Consider the following 21,305-nt stretch of genomic DNA (forward strand, 5'->3'; position numbering starts at 1 on the left):
GTGGTCTTGATTGAATCCAATGCACATAGGTTTCGTTTCTGGTTCCGCTGACCAGGAAGTTTAGCGGGACTTACAGGTCCTCATGTCTTCCTCTTCCAACTGCTATCTTCTTTTCCTTTGGTAAGTTCTTAGGTATGGCTATAAGAACTTGCAATATCTATGGCTGTTTTTAGGGTAACATTACTGTGTTGTCTAACCCACTTCTGTATGGGCCGATGTATGTAGGCCACAAATTGTTCCACATATGTTTTCTCCATGATCTCTTCTTTGGTGGCCGTCTCTGGTCATAGCCATCTGTCTGTCATATCCCTAACCCTATAGTACAGCGTTCAGGAAGCTCATGAAGTTCTTCCTTTATTTGCGCTAGATGAACTCTATATGTTTTACTATCCCCTCCTAGCTGCACCAAAATACTTTTCTTAGTGTCCTGATATGGCATCGTTCCTCTAGGGTTGGCGACTTGGTATGCGGTTTGTAGGTCTCTGGTGAGAAGGGAACCTAAATATTAGCCAGGTCTGTTGGCCAGGCCACAACTTGAGCCAACAGCTCAAAATTATTAGAAAACGATTGGGGTTCTCTCCTTCACATACATTTGCAACACAAGCGAGAGGAGGGCGTTATGTACCCGCTGTTGGACTAATACATTAGCCAGCCTCCCAATTGCTTCATCTTGTGACTGATCCACCTTGTCCATTTTTTCAGTCTGTCCTGTCAAAGTCTTTCTATCCTTTTCAGCAGCCGACGAAAAGCGTTCTATGACCTTTTCTAGTCGTTCTCGACCTTCTGCCATTTTGGACATCCAAGACTCTATTTCCTCCAATCCCACTTCTGACACCACTTGTTGGAGGGGAGCGTGGAAATATGGCTTCAGAGGCTTGGTAGTGCAGTGAATTTTGCCTTTTTATTGAGTATTTATATGATAATGAAAATAAAAGGCAGTCAAAACCTGGACACAGAATCACAATCCCAGGTGGGGACAAGGGTGCAGTTATTTCCTGTCTTGACAGGTGCAGAATTAACTTGTTTCATTCAGATACTCTCGTACAGCATCCTGAAGTATGGGATCACTGCCAGGGCCCTTAAAGAAAAAAGTACAAAGAGTGCGGTGAGAATGACAATGTCCTTTTTCTCTAATTGTCCATCACCAGATCACCTGAGGTGTGTGAGTCTTATTTTCTCTATTCTTTTCTTTTCCTATCCAGACGTACAGATAGAGAAGGTGCACAACTCATGCCTCCAGTATTCAGGTAAGTAAATAAAAATAAATAACAAAAAATCAAAAATGAGTGCACATAAATGAAAGAACAAAGAAAATAAGCAACTTTTCAACTCGTAGCTTTGTTCCTGAGGTTAAAAAAAAGTACTTCCTTTTGGGAGACCGTTTTGTCTATTGCCGATCTCTCTAATGCTCCCCCACTATGTTTTCCGCTTTTGGCTTCCCCACCCAGCTCTGTGCACTCACCGCACAAACCACACCTCCCCTGAGCTGTGGCGGACTGCTGCAGCATTTTTGGTGGTATCTCCAAGGTGGCGTCGAACCATTCCTCTGCCGGTTTCTCCTCTTCTTTGGTGACCCCCATAGCTTTCACCTTCCCCCTTCCCTTAAGGAATGTACATATCAGCGTTCTGTTTCTCTCTTTCACAATGTTGGTATCAGCGTTTTTCTCCCCTCCTTCTTCTTGCTCCACCTCATTTCCTTGTTGTTCCCCAGTCCAATCGACCGGTCTTATAAGGCTATCCTTCCCACTCCTCATTCTCTGCTGGGATAAGTCCTTCATTAGTTTCCATGTATTAAGGGTTTCTGCCCTCCCCTGTTGTAATGGTCCTTCTTTCCTTTCAAGGTCTTGCTGCCTTCTCTCTCTGCTATGATGAGAAGACGGACGTCGCGCCCCCGAAACAGGTAAGATGTGTCACAATGACCCATCTGAATGAACGGACCTCTCATAATTGAAACCTTAGAGTTGTGTAGCAAGGGTGCCATTGGTCTAATGCAAGCAAGGGGAATTGACTACCACATTTCTGTTTGGTAGTAAAAGAGAGCCTTAAATGGGGTGAAATCAATCATACAATCAGGGGAATTGTAAGCGCACTACGCACCCGGGAGGGTCTCAAGACCATAGGGGAGGGGTTGAGCAGCTCCGTTCAGTCGAAGAGCCAGGTCTTGAGTTTCTTCCTGAAGATGTTCAGGGAGGGGGTGCATCTGATGTCGATCGGGAGCTCGTTCCAGGTCTTGGCCGCGATGTAGGAGAAGGCTCTTCCTCCTTTTATGGCTCTCTGGATACGTGGAGTTTCGGTGAGGGCGAGGTTAGTGGATCGGAGATTTATTTTGGGTATGTGGAAGGAGATTATCTCATTGAGGTATTGGGTACAGTGTTGTGTAGGCATTTATAGGCATGGGTGAGTAACTTGAAAGTGACTCTCTTCTCGATGGGAGCCAGTGGAGGTCCCATAGGTGTTGGCTGATGTGCTTGTGTTGAGGGATTCTGAGGAAGAGTCTGGCTGTGGTATTCTGTATTGTCTGGAGCTTGCGGAGTAGAGACTTGTTGATCCCGAAACAGAGGGCGTTTCTGCACTCCAGTCTGCTAGTTATGAGTGCGTGGGGGACAGTTTTCCTTGACTTGAGGGGGTCCATTTGAAGGTCTTCCAGAGGACACGGAGGGTGTGGAAGCAGTTGGAGGCGACAGCATTGACCTGTCGGTTCATGGAGTGGGAGGAGTCGAGTATAATGCAGAAGTTTCGGGTGTGGTTCGTGGGGGTTGGTGGGTTGCCGAGGGCAGTGGGCCATCATCTGTTGTTCCATGCTGACGGGGAGGTTCCAAGGATTAGGAACTTCTGTCTTCTCCGAGTTGAGCTTCAGGCAGCTGATGCTCATCCAGGATGCGATGTCCTGCATTCCTTCCTGGAAGTTGAGTCTGGTGGTGGTGGCTCCTTGGTGAGGGAGAGAATGAGCTGGGTGTCGTCGGCGGAGGATACTATTCTGAGACCATGCTGTCTGATGATGGCGGCGAGGGGGGCCATGTAGATGTTGAAGAGGGTTGGACTGAGCAATGATCCCTGGGGTACTCCACAGTTGATATCCATGGGTTAATTGAGGAAGGGTGGCAGTCTGAATCTTTGGGTTCTGCCGATGAGGAACGGGTGGATCCATTTGAGGGCGGTTCCTTGTATGCCGGCCTTGTGTAGTCTGGCGGCGAGTGTGCGGTGGGAAACGGTGATGTTGTGAAATGGGCCTCTCACACCCCTGTGCCCCAATGCATCTGCACCTGCTGCACCAATGATAATTATGCTCTTGAGTACATAGTCTGCTGCATACTTCTTAAGGTACTAAACTTAACTTCCATATTTTATTCCTAAAGTGAATGGCCCTGGATATTCCACCCCCGAAGTTATCTGCCAGTACGGTAACTCTAGGATTTGTAAAATCCAACCACTATGAGTGACAGTTCACTAAAAGTGAAACATTACCAGGGGAATCTAAGTTGCCAAGTTGCCACATCTAATTGCCTTTGTAATCCCTTTTTTATTGACTGATAGAATTGATAAATTCTTTTACTGTGTCCACTGGAGAATATTAGCAACTGGTAATTGGACACAATGTGTCAGCTACCCTGCTGTTGCAGCCTGAAAATCCTATGAGGATAACTAAGTGGTTCGCTGTAACATTCTGGATTATTAATTGGTGAATGAGGACGGCATGAACTCCCTCAAAGTTAATAAACTCAAAGCTAGAATTTTTCTTCAGAGAAATATGAGTAAAGTATTTAAGGTCCACTAAAACAACATTGTATGGAATTTTATCTATGTAGTGCAAACGTATCTATAGAGCAACGGGGCACTGTACACTAATGAGAGGGGTGGAGATGATAGTTTACATCCAATGGGGATTACACAAATATGTTATGCGCAGCTTTGGGCACAGGAACATTGTGTTATGTGCTCAAAATTACCATGTTGAGACTAGCGCCGAGGCTGGGATTCAAACCAGGGTGTCTAGGTTTCAAAGGCTGCAGCTCAAACTCCTAGACCACATCCCCTCCATTAAACATCAAAGTTTGATATAGCTCAATCAAACAGATTTAAGAATTTTTATCTGGAAAAAAATTGCTTTTATAATTGATCTTTTGTTATTTAATTTTGAAGCAACCTTATAAAGAGTTGTCTTAAGTTCTTTGAGGTGCATTTATCTGGTATTAATCAATTTTAAAAGGGTTGGCCCTGGTGGAATCTAATCTTGGGACACACATTTCTGCAAAAAGAGCATTTACTCAAAGACATCTTTTGCTAGACTTTTTGCACGGTTGCTTTTCGATATTGGTAGAGATGTATGTGAGAAGTTAGCCTGGCATATGATGTCCACTCTTCTAGTGGGCACCTTGCACCAGTCTAAACGACCGTTATTGATGGTGGTTGTAAAGTCAACCTTATAGACAAGCTATCCTAGTGGTAGCATGGACCAGCAGTCTTAGGCTAAAACTTCAGAGAGCATGTGAAGCCAGCTGTTTTACCATTTATAACCCCTTGAGTACCAAATGAAAGGACACCACACAAGGTATATATCAAATATATATGTATTTATTTCTAACACAACTGCTCTGAACTCTTTATGAGGTCGAAATACATCACAAGTTGCTCCTTAAGCATACTATAAGTTGCACAAATACAGTTTTACCCTAGGGGCCTCACAAACCATATACTAAGTAAGTGGTATAAGAGCCACCTCAGGAATAGTGAATAGGCCTAGAGCCTAGGGAATCGCTGGGGCTACACTACAGAACCAAAGGTTAGGAAGTAGGAGACCCACGGGAGACGCGAGCAGTGTGGGAACACAGTCGCGAATTACCATTGACTTATGATGAAGAACGAAGAAGTTACAAAGTTACTGTTTTAGGGCACTTCCTGATGGACTACGACAAAACCCCTTTAAACTAGGACACTTGGATAGTCAATACCCACGGGAGCACCGGAGTACTCGAGTTACCTCACCCAGGGAAGCTGGGTGCATAGGTGTCTTTTCGTGTCAGGTTTCGTCAATGCTTTTAATGGAGACCTGCAAAAGAAGTGCTGCAGGCGGGTGAAGGAAGAGTGTCCGGGTGGATCCAAGGGTGGATCAAAGAACTGAAGAACCTGAAAGCAGAGGGGACAGAGTCTGGGTCACTAGCCAGTGACCAGGAAGGAACCAGGCGATGTTGTGATGCAATCAGGTGAAGAGGTGAAGCTTGTCTCTGCAGCCACGAAGACCAGGAGGTGTCGACGATGACCAGGAGCTGGATTCGAGCTGTCCCACAAAGGATCTAGTTGACTGCGGTGTCGGTATCCGGATTGAACCCAACAAGCCTTGGCAAACGTAATCCACAAAGGAAGTGAAGATTGGCTTCAGGTCAGACCAGCAAGGTCTGGGGTGCTTCTCCTTTGTAGGGATGCTGGAGCAAGCCTGCAGCAACCAGGCAAGTGGTGTAGATTCAAAGGTTCATCTTCGGAGGTCTCACTAGCCAACGGGCTAGCAACAGGTAAGACGCATTGAGCTGAAATGCAGGAGCAGGCCCCACTCGGCACTCATGGAGTGTGGAGGGCTAAGCTTTGGTGCAAATGGCGCTCGGGTCAGGGGCTTCTCGTTCCCCAATGCACAACTGCAAGGGTGCCTCGGTCGTTGCACAGTTAGCAAGATGCAGGATGCCCAGGGTGTCTGGTCCCACGTCTCTCGTGTCTGCCACGGGTCTCAGCTTTGCTGTGGATGTGGATCGGAGTCAGAGAAGTCTGAGAGTCTAGTTCTTTTTTTAAATTTTTTTTTTTTAAGGTTTTTATTGAAATTAAAACATAACAGACAACATAATACACTTCACAAGGCAAGAGGCATTGTCGGGAAGCATGTAGGAGCGGGGAGCAATCTCAGTTCTTATGCATAAAGGATTACCGTCATCAATTCCAAAAGTAGGCGGGGGGCAGCAAGGAAACCATTGATTACATACATTTAGAGTGCGAGAACCAGGAATGTCATTTAGGGAGACAATGGGATATTAGGGGCAAAATCGAGAGGGGGAGTACATATATTCCCACGGTAGGCATTCCATTGAGACCAAATTCTATTCCACTTCTTAGGTCTGCCCCGGGACAAGTACACCGTCTTTTCTCTGAACATGCACCAGTCCATATTTTCCTTCCATGCAGATACAGTGGGCAGTCTGTGGGAACCCCATAATTGTGCAATGTCCCTTTTCGCAATCATGTTACCGAGGGTTGCCCAACAGATCTGTGCAGTATTATAATCATTCGGTTCCCATACATTTAGGAGACAGCGTCTGACTTCAGGCAGGAGTGTGACCCCCGTAACCCTCTCCATGGTGGTATGCACTCGGGACCAGAACCGAGCCACCTCAGGGCATTCCCACAGTATATGAAGGAAGGTGCCACTCATACCACATCCACGTTTACACAGACCATCCACCGAGTGCCCCATACGTACCAGACTCGGACCAGTGACATACACTCGATGTAGGATCTTGAGCTGGACGAACCGAAGGCGAGCAGGGATGGCCACCTCCTTAGGGGAGGACACGGCCATTTGCCAGTTCTCATCGTCCAGCTCCAACCCATCAGCAGTCCACGAGGCCCTAAGGCGCACGAGCAAGTCGACTCTGTTGTTAATGAGCCTTTTATAAATCAGCGAAATTGTGCTGTCAGGTACGTAGCCATCAAGGATACGGTCCTCCAGACGCGAGGACTCGGGGCTCTCCGTCCCTTTGGGGAAGACAGACAACAAGGCATGCCGTACCTGGACATACCGAAAAAATTCCCGATCGTCAAGCTCATATTCGATCTTAAGCGCCTTAAAAGTCTTAACATTCCCTTTGGACCAAAGATCATCAATCTTGCTTATACCTATCATGTCCCATTGAACAAAACCTTTCGACCTCCACAAATTGCCCAAACCATCTGAGTCATACAACGGAGTTGCACGAGTCAATCTATCCCTCCAACCCAGAGCAGCATTCGCATCACGCCACACTCGCACAGCAGTTTTAGTGGGTCCGGCCAGAGTCTTAGAGGGTTCTTTAGAGTACAGCGCCCTTTTGAAATTTCCACCAGGCAGAAGACACTTATCCATTGCAAAGGCTGGCGTCAAACCGGGGGCATAGGTGGCGTGGTTAATAGCACTCAGCTGAGAGGCCCAGTAATAGCGTCTGATGTCCGGGAGGGCAATACCGCCATCGTACCATGGAAGAGTGAGTTTGGAGAGGGCAATGCGCGCACGCCCATCCCAAATAAGCCGCCTCTGAAGGCCCTCCACTTCTCGAAAATAGCCAGGGGGAATAGGATCGTAGGAATTCTGGAGGGCATATAAAAATCGAGGTAGCGACATCATCTTGAAGAGAGCCGCACGTCCCAAGGGTGATAGAGGGAGCCGGCGCCATCGAACAACATCAAGCTTAAGCCGCTGAAGGGGGGCTCGAAGGTTACGGTCGTATCGAACGGCGGGATCCAAGGAAATGTAAATACCCAAATATTTGAAGCCGGACGTGGCTAACTGGATCGGGAATCTACTGGGCAACGGAGGAAGCTCTCCAGCCAAAACATAAACACAGGACTTGTTCCAATTGATGACAAGGCCCGAGTTCTTCCCGAAGGAGGTAAGGACATCAAAGAGCACATTAAGGGACTTCCGAGGGGACGTGAGGTAGAGGAGGATATCATCCGCATATAGCGAAATTCGGTCCTCAAAGTCAGGAGTCCACCTGATGCCCTTCAACGAGGGCTCCCAGCGAAACGGTTTCAAAGCAAGTGCAAAAAGCAATGGGGACAATGGACAGCCCTGCCTGGTACCTCGGCCTAGCGTGAAAGTGCCAGAGACCCTCACGTTAACAACCACCTGGGCCAGCGGCCTCTCGTACAGAAGCTTGACCCAGGCGATGAATGTCGGACCAAACCCAAACTTAGCGAGAGTAGCCCAAAGGTACGGCCATTCGATGGTGTCGAAAGCCATAGTGGCATCAAGGGACGCCAAAATGGCCGGCTCAGTCAGAGTCCCAGCTCTCGCGAGGGCTCCATGGAGGCTCCGGAGGTTAAGGGGCGGTGTTCCGGTGCGGAATAAAACCGGATTGGTCCGGATGAATCAAATCACCAATCACCCTTATCAAACGAGTGGCCAACAATTTAGCAAGTATTTTAGGCTCGGCGTTAAGCAACGAAATAGGCCTATCTGAGGCACAACGATCACGTGGTTTACCCTCCTTATGAATCACAACTATAGTGGCCAGACGCTGATCGGCGGGGAGGACACCAGACTCAAGGGCCTCAAGGAACATGTTCCTTAAGTGAGGCGCCATTTTTTCCGGCCGCAGCTTATAGAGCTCAATGGGCAAGCCGTTGGGGCCCATGGCCTTACCCGACCGGAGGGCACGGATGGAGACTGCGACCTCGTCCACCGTGATAGGAGCATCCATTAAGGCCCTATCCTCATCAGAGAGGCAGGGTAAGGCAATATCGCGCAGCAATAACTGAGAGTCACGTTCATCCCTGTCACTGACCGAGGCATACACCGTCTGGAAGTGGTCCACAAAACACCCAACAATACCCACCGGGTCAGTAACGCACTCACCAGTCAACTTCTCAATCACAGGCACAACCCGATTCATCCTCTCTTTCTTATCCAACCATGCAATCAACTTACCCGCTTTGTCACCCACATCATAAATTCTACCTTGTTGCTCTCTATTCATGACTTTCGCAGCGTCAGTCACAAGGGCTCTATAGTCTGCCTGTTTCAAGCTAAGGGAGTGCAATATAGCAGGGGAGACATCACCACCAAGATCGTTCTCAAGCACAGTAATTTCAGATTCAATGCGTGCAAGTTCTTCACATTTAGCATTTTTAACAGCAGCAATCAATGACAATGAATGCCCACGAACCACAGTCTTGAACGCCTCCCACAATGAGATAGAGGAAGAAACAGACCCCACATTTTCAGTAAAGTAACAGTCAATAGCCTTCAACAAGGCGGAGCGGGTCGCAGGATTCCGAAGATACCACGGATTAATAGGAGCAACCCTACCTGCAGTACCCACCCCTGCCTCAACACTACACCAAAGGGGGGAATGATCAGAGATGCCCCTGGGAATTTGAATTTGAATTTTAAAATATTTATAGAGCGCTCTTATACCGAAAACGGTTTCATGGCGCTAGATAGCCGAGGGTCAGTGGGAAGCGGATTAAGCTGCGGCAGATCTGGAGAACAAGAAGGTCTTCAGTTGCTTACGAAACTCCAGATAGGAGGGAGACATCCTAAGGGCAGGTGGAAGTGAGTTCCAAAAGGATGGAGCCAGCACAGCAAATCTGGCCCCCCCGGCCTTCTGTTTCCTAAAACGAGGGACTGACAGAAAGGCCAGGTGAGTGGAGCGAAGTTCTCTAGACGGACAATATGGAGAGATAGCTTCGCACAGAAAAGAGTGGGCGGTCCCAGATCTGGCCTGGTAGGTGATGCAGCCCAGCTTGAAGAGCGTCCTCTCCCTCACCGGGAGCCAGTGGAGGGACTGAAGCAAGGGAGACGTGTGATTGGACCTGGGGAGCCCAAAAATCAGGCGAGCCGCCTGATTTTGAATCAGTTGGAGTCGGTGGATGAGGTAAGCCGGGGCACCATTGAGGATAACATTCCCATAGTCAATGCCCCTGGGAAGATGGCGGATCTCCCTAATGGAGGACGATTGCGAAGCAGGCATAAGGAAAGAATCAAGCCTGGAAAGGCTACCATGAGCCCCGGAATGGAACGTATATTGTAACTGCGTAGGATGCATGAGTTTCCAACCATCCGTCAACCCAAAGGTTTCAATCAGTTCAGTGAGCCACATTTGGGACCTAGGCAAGTCCCGGGGGGCGTAACGATCAGACGTGCCAGAAACCACAGAGTTAAAGTCCCCACCAAGGATCAGAAAACCTTCAGGCAGCCCCAGGAGAAGCCGCCCTAAGTCAGCGAAGGTAGAGGCCTGTAGGCCTGGAGGGACATATGCGGAGACTACAGAAAGCGCCTTACCCTCCCATCTCCCAGAAAACGCAGCATAGCGACCCCTATCATCAAGCAGTACATCGTCGATTTCGAGGGGAAGAGAGGACCTTATCAGAACCCCCACCCCTCTGGAGCCAGAGGTAAATCCGGCATGTGCGGCCAATCGATACCCACGTCTATTCAACGCTTGGCAAGCATTCCCAATTAAGTGCGTTTCTTGCAGTAGGACAATATCAGGGGAGTGTTGTCGAAGGTACTGCAGCACCACCCCTCGTTTTATCCTGTCTCCCAAACCATTGACATTCCAGGATAGTAGTCTCAACTCACTACCCCCCATCCCAAGAAGGAACCAACACCCCACCCCCACTAAGTCCCGCAGGAGAAGGAGCTAAGCAGATAATACGGTGCCTTGTGAAGGAAACAAAGGAACAAACAGACCCATCCCCCAACCCCCAACAAAAGCCCGTTACAACACCCCCACCCTGCACCCCTGCATACGAACTGGAAACCACCCCAACTTGCAGTGTGCCTGTCGCCCAATCATTAAACTAGTCTACACAAAGAACCCCAGGAGGAGGAAAAGTCCCCTACACCCACGCCACCCCTGGGCCCCTTAAAACAATAATAACAAAGCAAAGAGCAAAACTCAGGCGAAAAACGATAAAGAACAGACGTCGGGAATCATAATGTCACTCTTGATCCGACGCGCCCCCCTCGGCTCCACCGGGGTGCTCAGATCGATCATCCCTTTTCGGCCAAGAATCAGGCCAGTCACTGACACTGTCCGGACGGTCAAAGAAGAAGGTTTGTACACCGTGTTCGATCCGGAGTCGAGCCGGAAACAGCATAGCATACTTGAGGCCCAGGTCTCGTAGACGTTTCTTCACCCCCTGAAACCCCTGTCGCTGTCGCTGGACCTGAGGAGTAAAGTCCGGATAAAAGTTCACGGTGTTATTGTCAAACTTCAAGGGGCCATGTTCCCGAGGTGCTTAGAGAATAGCGTCTCTATCCCGAAAATGGAAGAGCCTAGCAACAATCGGTCTCGGGGGGGCACCAAGCCTCACCTTCCTGCCCGGGAAACGGTATGCACGCTCAACTGCAAAGAACTTGCTAAGTCTGGCGGGAGCTAGATGATTCAGGACCAGGTCCTCCACCAGGAGATCGACAGCAGAGTTATCGGGATTTTCCGGCACACCAATGATGCGCACGTTATTGCGCCTGGCCCTGTTGTCATGTTCCTCAAGTCGACGGGCCATCGAGTCGTGCGACGATCTCAGGTTGCCGATCTCAGTCTGTACATCCGTGACATCAACGATCAGGCTGGAGGTCTTTAAGTCCAACTCCTTCACTCTCTCATTAGTTTTGGCCATATCCGCTCTAATCAGCGTGACATCAACCGCCACAGTGTCGATTTTAGACGCAAGAGCCTCATATTGCTGTCCCATTGATGCCTGCTTGCTGGTAATGGCAGTCATGACTTCTCGAAGAGAGACATCCGCAGACACGGACGGGTCAGCCCTGGGGTCGTCAAGAATACGACCGGTACCACCGGGGGTTCCCATCGGTTGGGTGTATCTATCCATGACGTTAGTCTGGGTATGTCCCCCGCGGACCGGCGTCTTTGTCTTGCGCTTCTCCAGCTCTGGTTTGGTGGCCATATTGGAAGCAGTGCCCCGAAGGGGCCCCCTAGACCTGGTGAAAATGGCCGAACCTGGTGGGGCCAGTAAAGACAAGAAATGAGCCAAAAGATGATCAAACGGCAGCAGAGCAGGGGGGCCAAAACCCTCAGGAGAGGCAGAGGCCGACAGCAAGACAAAGCCGCGCCAAGTTCGGAGTAGGTCTCAGAGAGTGTCAGCAACTCGGAGCTCTTCATGAAAAGCGAAACCGAAAGTGGAGATGAGGCCGACCGGGGAGGATCCCTCCAGTCGTTGTTGTTCAACTACTCCCCGGCCAGTGAAACAACATAGCATCCCCGGCCACGTCCGGGGCAGGCCGGAAAAATGGAAATCGATATAAAAACAGCTCCCGACGCCCAAATTCAATTTTGAAAAGGATGTTGAGGTCCACGAGAGTTCGTCATCAAAGGCCCATGTTCAAAATAAGGATATGATAAGGATATTTGCGGAAGGGCGGCACGGGTCCCGGGAGCCCTCTGCTCACGCGACCATCTTGGATGCCCGTGTAGCTCCTCCTGAGAGAGTCTAGTTCTTGAGTCGCTGAGTCTTCGGGATCCATCGGGAGCATCGACAAAGCAGACCGGCAAGTTACTGGTGGTGCCTGTTTGCTCAGGGTGGTCACTCCTTGACGACAAGGGAGATGTCTTCAGTCTTCTAGTCGGTAAAGAATGTCGAAGGTCCAAGAGTTTCATTTCAGAGTTTCGTTCCAGGATAATCTAATGTCTCTAGACACAGCTCCTATCTTTATACTGATTTTAGGGGCTGTATTACCTGCTAGGTCCATCCTATGGTTTTACCTGAGAAGGGGGTGGTTACACCCCTTTCTCTTTGTCCAGTTTCGCACCAGAGCGGGCTGGAGTGCCCCAGCAATTGGTTTGAACCGGGCTATGCATGGAGCACCTTGTGTGCCCCAGGCAGTGTCCGGAAAAGCATCTTTCCATTCAACCCACCCCGCCCAATACACTACAGGCTGTCTGGGGAGGTGCTAGCACCTCCCTCGACAGGAAACCTAATGTCCAGGCCTCCCTTGCTGGAGTTACCCCCAGCTGCAGGAGGTCAGACTCATGTCTGTGGCAGCAGCATCCATTTTGTGATGCTGAGGCTCTGTTTAACTTTAACCGGGTAAAGCAGTAACATACATGTCTTTTCCCTCTAGAAGGGTGGAATGCTACCCCCGCCGCCAGAATTGGCGGGGGGGGGGGTAGTATTCCAAAGTGTTTGATACCTTACACGACATGTTTTGATAAAGCCAAACCAAAGTTAGCATTAACCGCGAGGATTATAATGCACTTAAGAGTATATGGTATGGCTATATCATAGAACAGTTATTAGGACATGGTTCCGAAAGCTGCAGGGGGGCTCAGCTCATACTAGGGCACCCTGTCACATAAAACCAAGCACTCTGCCTCCAGGATTGTTAAGACCTGCCATAGGAGTGACTTATAGGTTACTATGTGTCTATATATAAGGTAGATATAGATATACTATATCTAAGTAAGGGGTGATTACACCACCTTACCCAAGCTGAGTGATCAGCCTGTGGTGTCAGTTTGAATGGCCAGCCAGGAGTGGCATAATGCAGCCCCTGGTAGGCCTTGGATGCACCTATGCCCTGGGTACCTATGGTACACTATACAGGGGCTCACAAAGGTGACCCAATACCCAATCAGGTATGTACCTAAAGTACATGGTATCAATTTAGAGAGAGAACAGCTGGGCTGTGTGTCTGATTAGCAGACCCACAGCCATACTAAAGTCGAAAAACCAGAGAATTACAGCAAAAAGTGGGGGTGACCACAGGAAGCAGACCCTACTCTCCTACAATGTACTTTGACTTTGGGTTCTTGCTTCCATAACATGCACATAGGTGTGTGTTCTAGGCATCTGCTTTCGTGCCACTGTGGTTCCAAAGAAGAGGAATGCTATATGGATTTATAAACATCCAAACTTTTAATTTGGGTTTATCAACATCCAAACTTTTAATTTGGCTTTAGCATTTTTGCTTTTCTAAAGTGGATCTTCAACCAACGTGTTTTGAAGAACCCCTGATGATGCATGAAGAGTATAGGAAATTGGTCACATACCATTACATAACAAAACCATAACTTGAAGAAAAGGGATGGCATTATGAACACATCTTCCTGATCCTCTAGTTCAAAATTGGCACAGTGAAATATGTAGCATACTTTTGTATAATGCTTGGATAACGTTACATACAGCACACACCTTGGAGTATGTCAGCATGGTTACCGTCTGTCTATTAAGTGCATTAGGGTGCATGATGAAGTGATAGAGCCTCAAACAAAAACCTTTACAAAGGAGTTTTTTTTTGGCTTTTTGCTGTCTAACAAATTGTATGTGCTTAGTTGACATGCATATTCCTGTAGCTCACATTTACAGCCAGAGAAAAATATTATTCTATTATTTGCAGGCTTTTGCACTTCATGATCTCTAGCGATTTGAGTGCATGGTGAACAACTTTGTGTAGTTCCATGCCAGATGAACTGAAAAGCTACAACTAAATCGCGTTTGTATGCTTCTTAAATTTGAACAGAAACACCAATACGTGTAGAGGCTATGGATGTCTCTATCCTCTATGGGCCATAATATATGAAGAAGGTATAATGGCCATGGGAGCTGGGACAGACTTAGGCAGATGCAAGGGTTGCTTGAGTGGATCGTGCAATGGCATAAAGGTACATGGAGCCTATAAATGACTCAGCAAAACATTAAACAAGGATATTACTTTAATTAAGCTTTATGCTAGCTACGTTTAACATAGGTAGGGATTAGACTCATTTGTTAGGGTTCTGTGATGAAAATTGATTGTGTACATATAATGGTTCATGGATCTAGGAAAAAGAAAGATATGGCCTTCACCGTGAACAATCTGAAAGTCAGTGTGGTTCCCTCGTTTTCTTATCTGGGAATTATGTTCAAACAGCCACTCTTGCAAGAAACTCAGAGGCAGTACTTAGCTATGCTACTAGGCTAGGTAACAAACCCGTTGGAGAACTGATGGAAATCCACACTGCTAAGTGCTGTCCAAGTCTCATGTATTCGACTGGTCTATGGGGAATAATTTCCCAATTGCTAACCGTTACGACTGTTTGTCAACCACGGATTGGGTTGACTGACAAACACAGGGTTTACTAAGGGGACAGCGGCGCCATACCTCCCCCACTCTTCTGCTAAAAGAGGATAGTATCGTGGACTTGCAAAAGTCAAACCTAACTCTATCTCCTGATAGGGGTCCTGTAGTCATTGAGGACAGGGGAGCGCATAACTCGCATAATTCCAATAAGCCAATTTGTAAAATCCTCACCTGGAATGTAGCGGGTATTACCGCTAAGGCTTCAGATTTTATCTGGCAGGGGTTTGTTAAACAACACGATATACTGGCTTTTCAAGAAACATGGGATACATCAACCTGTTTCTCATTGGATGGCTTTCATAGTTTTTCCACCCCAGCAATATCGGGTGTGAGAGGGAGAGCCAAGGGTGGCCTGCTCACACTGTTCTCATTGAATCTGGCTGGGACTTTTAAAAAATAGAACCTGCTCCTATGAACACGTTAATAATTGAGTGGGCTATTTCGGACCATCAATCCTTTTTATTTATTAATTTTTATAATTCTAGGGATGGCTCTTTTGGGAATGAGCATCTGACTGCCCTGTCAGATTTTTTGTCAGTCTATAGACACGATTGCACTTCCGTCCCAGAGATGGTTATCCTGGGTGATTTTAATATTCACCCCTGTGAGGGGGATTGTCATAATGATAGATACGGAGGATCGCCGGTTGAAGGGATTCCTCATTTTGAACATACTAAGGAGGGTGAGGGGCTTGAGAGCCTTCTTGCCAACTCAAATTTATTCGAATTAGGCCATGGCAAAAATGAGATTAGAGCGCCCACATTTATCGGGAGAGATGCAAATACCATCATTGACTACATCTTTGTATCATCGGGGGTGTTAGTAAAGGCACGGGAATACAGGGTTGTGACCACTACCTTTAGTGACCACAATCCTGTCCTACTGACTATGGATTTAGAGTGTTTCCGGAATGGGAAGGAGATAGGTGTGGCAGCCCCAAGAGATCTCTCATCTAAGGAGCAGGGTAGGAGGATAAAGTGGGAGAAGATTGTTCCCGAAAACTTCTTCCAAACATTAGCGCAGGAAACAGAGGCAAAGATGGCAGTCTGCTTAGATCCCACTTCCTTAGGGCCTGATGTTGTGGCCGCCTATGTTGAGATATGTTCAAGGATCTCCAAGAACTTGGAGTCCAGGAATGGCCCGCAAGGCAATAAGAACATACACAAATGGTTCGATAAGGAATGCTCGAAAAAACACAGCGCCTTACTGAAAGCACTCAAACAGAGACCTAGAGATAGGACTCTAGTGGCAACCCTGCGAAAGGAATACAAATCCGCACTTGCCAAACGCAAGACACAAATCAAGGAGGAAGCTTGGGACAGTTTATTATCCGTAGATGTAATGAGAGACAGTAAAAAATTTTGGGCCATCGTTAATCAGTCTTTCTTCACCGAGGATGGGAAATCAGACATGGATTGTGTGATTGAAGACGAAAGATGGCTTAACCATTTTAAACAAATTTATGAAACCGAGGGTCCAATCCCCCCAGCTAGTGCCCCTTCGCGAAATATCATGATCATGGATTTTAACACTTCTGAGGTGGAAAGGGCGATTAAAGACACAAGTAAACATAAGGCCCCTGGACCTGACGGAGTACCTGCCGATCTTTACATTCAGTATCCGCTATTTTGGTCCAAAATACTGACCAACGTCTTTAATGCGATACCTTCGGCAGGCTTCCCGTCCTCCTGGTCCACCTCCATAATTGTCCCGATTTTTAAGAAGGGGAACAGGGGGGACCCTGCTTGCTACAGGCCAATCTCCTTGTTGGACTCTGCTGTTAAAATCTTGGGCAGAGTCATTTTACAAAGACTCGGGGATTGGCTTGAGGGAAGTGGGGTTCTCTCTGACCTTCAGTATGGTTTTAGAGCACACAGGGGGACCATGAACCAATGTTTAAACCTTCACCTCATTATTAGTAAATACACTGTGGTGAAGGAGGGGCTTTTATATTTAGGATTTATGGACTTATCCTCCGCTTTTGATTTGGTTAATCGCTCTAAACTTTGGCCTATTTTGCGGGATTTGGGTTTGGACACTACCTTGGTGAATTTTTTACATGATCTCCATCAGAATTTGTTTGCTTCTGTTAGGGTAACAAGGGAAGGTAGGTGTACTGAAAAATTTAGATCAGGGAGAGGGGTCAGACAAGGCTGTATTCTGGCCCCTCTTCTATTTACACTCTACATTAATTCCCTTGGTAAATCACTAAATTTAGCCACCTTGGACGTCCCGCGTATGGGAGGGTCACCCATTCCGGTCCTCCTGTACGCGGACGACGCCGTCCTACTAGCACGAACAGGCACAGGCTTACAAAGACTGCTAGACCATTTTGGATCTTTTATGGAAGCTCTGGATTTAAAGATCAATATATCAAAATCCCATGTCATGGTAACTGGCTCACGCAGGAAAAGCATGAGGATTAAAACTTTTAGATGCAACGAAACACCAATCTCTAGGGTACCTTTCTTTTGCTATTTAGGCGTCACTTTTGACGAAAGAGGATCCTGGGGACCTCAGCTAAAACTGAAGGGCAACGGAGTTGCAAGATCTACTACAGGCCTTATGAACTTTTCTAAAAGACTAGGTTCGAGACCCATGGAGGCCATTCTCCGCATCTATAAATCCAAATGCCTAGCAATCGCATCCTATGGGGCTGATATTTGGGGCTATGTTTCATCTCCAGGCATCCAAATTATAGAAAATAATTTTATACGAGCTTTGTTGTCACTCCCAAAGTCATCTCCTACATACTCAATTCATAGTGAAGTGGGTTTGGGACATATTACCGACCTTCTAAAAATGTCCCCCCTGCTATGCTGGGTCAAAACCTGGACAAATGAGGAGATCACGTTGAACCACCTCATACTCAAAGACTGTATGGCCTTAGATAAAGCGGACAGTATTCCCTGGCTTGCGTATGTTAGAGCGGCATGCGTGAAGCTGGGGCGTCCGGATATGTACTCTTTACCTCAGGGCCTCAAGAAAGAGGATGTAGGGTGGGTCAAGTTGCATCTCCGGAATCTGTTGGAGTTAGAAAGGGAGGAGGTCGAACTTAATAAACCAATGGTGAGAACAATATATCAACTATCTATCTCCCAAGTCATGGAACCCTACCTAAAATACGTGACTAAACCATACCATCGTTTTCTTCTATTGAGATTTAGGTTCAACCTCATTCATTTAGTGCTTGGTACCCATATAAAGTGGGGGACCTTAGAAAACACCCCACCTTGTACATGTGACAGCTTTTCAATACAGGATACGCTTCACTTTGTGATGTTTTGCGAACACTATCTGGCGCCCCGAATTTTTTTTTTATATCCAATCCTGAAGGAACTCAATTTTGTCCAGGTGAGGCCTGCACTTTTACACTTGCAAATGCTTAACTCTGTGCAGGTCACATATGGTGTAGCCAGTTTTTTGGTAGCGGCAGCTCGATTAAATAAAACAAGAGTTACCCAGACAAATACACAACTAGGTTGATATTTTGTCAACTTTGTTCTGGGGAACTGCACCAAGATTAGTGGGATACAGAGGTGCCTGTTTTTCTTGGACCTGATTTTGTATAGTATCTATTTCTTGTATCAAAACTTTTTAAATTGTTTTAGGAATGAACTTAGGAACTGCAATCAGGTGTACATTCGTTTAATTGTAAAAAAATTTAATGTATGGATATTTTACAATGAATTGTGTATTGCTTTAATGGTTTTAACTAACCGAATAAAGATATTTGACTGACTGACTGACTATTGACCAACCGGGGTTGGAAAAGGCTGTGAATAGTTTCATTAAAGGCTTACTGGCCTTACCAAAACTACCTGCTCTGATATATGTCATTCTGAAATGGGGCTAGACTATATAAGTGATCTTGTGAAGCTACAGCCGCTGCTGTTAAGGCTGAAGATTTGGATTAAGATGGAGACATTGTTTAATCGGGCAGTTTTGGATGAATGTGTCGAACTTGATTGTAGACTGAAAATACCTTGGATTACGTATGTATGTACAATAATTGCATTAGCCTGGATTTACTTGATCTTTTTGTAAACCTGGCTATTTATTCGGCTAATTTCTCCAAAACCTTGAGGGACATGTTCTTGACCAAATTCACATATGAAAGATTATGAAGAAACTCTGGGAAGCACGCTGTTACATTGCATGTCATGATCTGTATCAGCGTGGGCACAGAGCCTTTAAAAAAAAATCGAATTTTCAATAAAATGATGGCTTAGTCAATGTACTTCACAGCAGTGTGGTGTCGGACAGAATCATAGCAGGTGTGTTGACATTGAGATAACATTATTCTTGTATATAGGATGACTGTCATGCCCCTAGGTATATATGTGCAAGGTACAGTGATCATTTTATAGTCCAGACCATAACAACATCACAGTACATAGGCAACTGTGAAATACCAACTGCGCACAAAGCACCAATCACTTTTAGTACAGGGAATATCCAGGTCATACAGGGCAGGGCCACACCAGAGGTCAAGTTCCGATACTCAGTACACACTCATGCAATGGTGTGCTCTAGCCATCAAGTTTATCCCTCCATTCCTTCTCCAGATTCCCCCTTTGCCTGTTCATCTACTCTATCAGCGAACAAGTAGGCTTCATAAGGCCCCTTAATTTCTCTTGGTCAGCTATACATTGGGAGCAGCTCATTGTAGGTGTCTGATTGCATTCTGAAGTATGCCTTATCATAGTGCCAGTCATTTATCATTGGCAGAGGGGCACTGGCCCATCAAATCACTATCCTACGCCTTGCGAGTAATAAGCCTATCACTACAAGTCTACGCTTCTTCCTCCGTACACCTTTATTATATCCAGAAGAGCCAACAGAGGCTCCAGTGATTCAGCTGTGATGGCCCCTTGTTCCCAGAATTCTGCCTTCCAGAATTTCTGCATCACCCAGGTGCTCCCTCAAAGTGTGTCACGCTCTGTGGTAATAAAATTGTGTTAGTGCAGTTGGCTGCTCAGCCCAGTCTCGCACTTAATCCCAACTGTGCATGGTTCAGTCACTAAAGAAATCTGTGTGTGTATATCCATCTCCCTGAAATCCTGCACTGCTCCCTGCTCCTGGCCCATTGGGAACCACAAGCACCAAAGCAATGTTGTATGGGGGGAATGCAAACGTGTTTCAGCCTGTCGTTCCAGAAGTGGTGCCAATCACAGATTGTAGCCAGGGCCGGACTGGCCATTGCGGGCACCGGGCAATCCCCCGGTGCGCCGCAAGGCTGGGGGCTGGTTTTGGGCCCCTGGGGGCCGTTTTTGTTACAGGGCCGTTTATGCAGCATAGCTGCAAAATCGGCCCTGCAACAAAATCGGCCGAAAACCTGCCCGGCAAAGAGCTCAGACCTCCCCCGGGGGGCCGGCCGAGCACTTTGCCGGGGCCGGTTTTGGTTCCCAGTCCGGCCCTGATTGTAGCGTTCAGGGAATGGTAAGTATGATGGCATCTCATTGGCTTCCCAAACAATGCTTGCAGTAGTGTGCATGGAGCAGCAGCGTCTTGCTCCAAACTGAAATGTGGTAGGTTGTTTGGATCGTGTACACAGTAATGCAGAAACATGCATTGAGCTGCCCTAAAGTATGTGTCAAGATCACGGGCATTCAATACCCCCATATCATAAGTAAGGCTCACTGTTTTCCGTTTCTACTGATTTTTACAGATAAATACAGACAGAAAACATTAATTTTCTTGTCTTTATTTATTTTAAAATTTGGATAAAAACGGAAATTTGGTTGCTTTTTGAGTAATTCTAAATACTGTCTGCCATGACTGCCAGGTCAATAGATGTGTGAATTGATAGATAAGTGGGTTAAAAAAGAAATACATTTTAGTAATGAAGCTTTAACAGCAGTAGATATGCACATGGTTGATAGTGAAATTTGCATTTTTTCATATAAGTGCACTGATTTATCTTCTGCGGGTGCTCAAAGCACTGAAACCTGGCAGACCTTCAAGCATGAGTGCATATTTATTGGTTAAATAAATGTGAACTATGCTAATTTTAGTTACATTTTACACAAAACCCAAAATAAATATGGATAAATACAGATGGAAATGGCAGAAAAATAAATACCATAAAACCGGTAGCCCTAATCATAAGTTAGGGCTAAGGACTCCCAGCCTACTTGCCGTTGCTTCTCTGCCCAGGCCAACAGCAATATAAGTGTCTTCAGGGTCTCTAGAACTGAGCGGGGAAGAAGTATGGGAATACTTATAAACAGAAAGAGAAACTGAGGAGCACCACCATTTTCATAAGACCTACCAGTCCAGTGAGTGACTACGGCAATTTGATCCATCTTTCTATTGCCCTACCATAATTATCTAACAGCACTATTTCTGGGTCCGTGTGTACCTGTCCCATGCTCACCATATCACTGGATTCAAACTACCCTGGCTGATGATGGTTGATACCCTGAAAATGGTCTCAGGATGCATGTTTCCGGTCCAGGGAGGAACTGGCCTTGCAGTT

The sequence above is a fragment of the Lissotriton helveticus genome, chromosome 3_1 (assembly GCF_964261635.1).
Source record: "Lissotriton helveticus chromosome 3_1, aLisHel1.1, whole genome shotgun sequence".
Classification (NCBI taxonomy): Eukaryota; Metazoa; Chordata; class Amphibia; order Caudata; family Salamandridae; genus Lissotriton; species Lissotriton helveticus.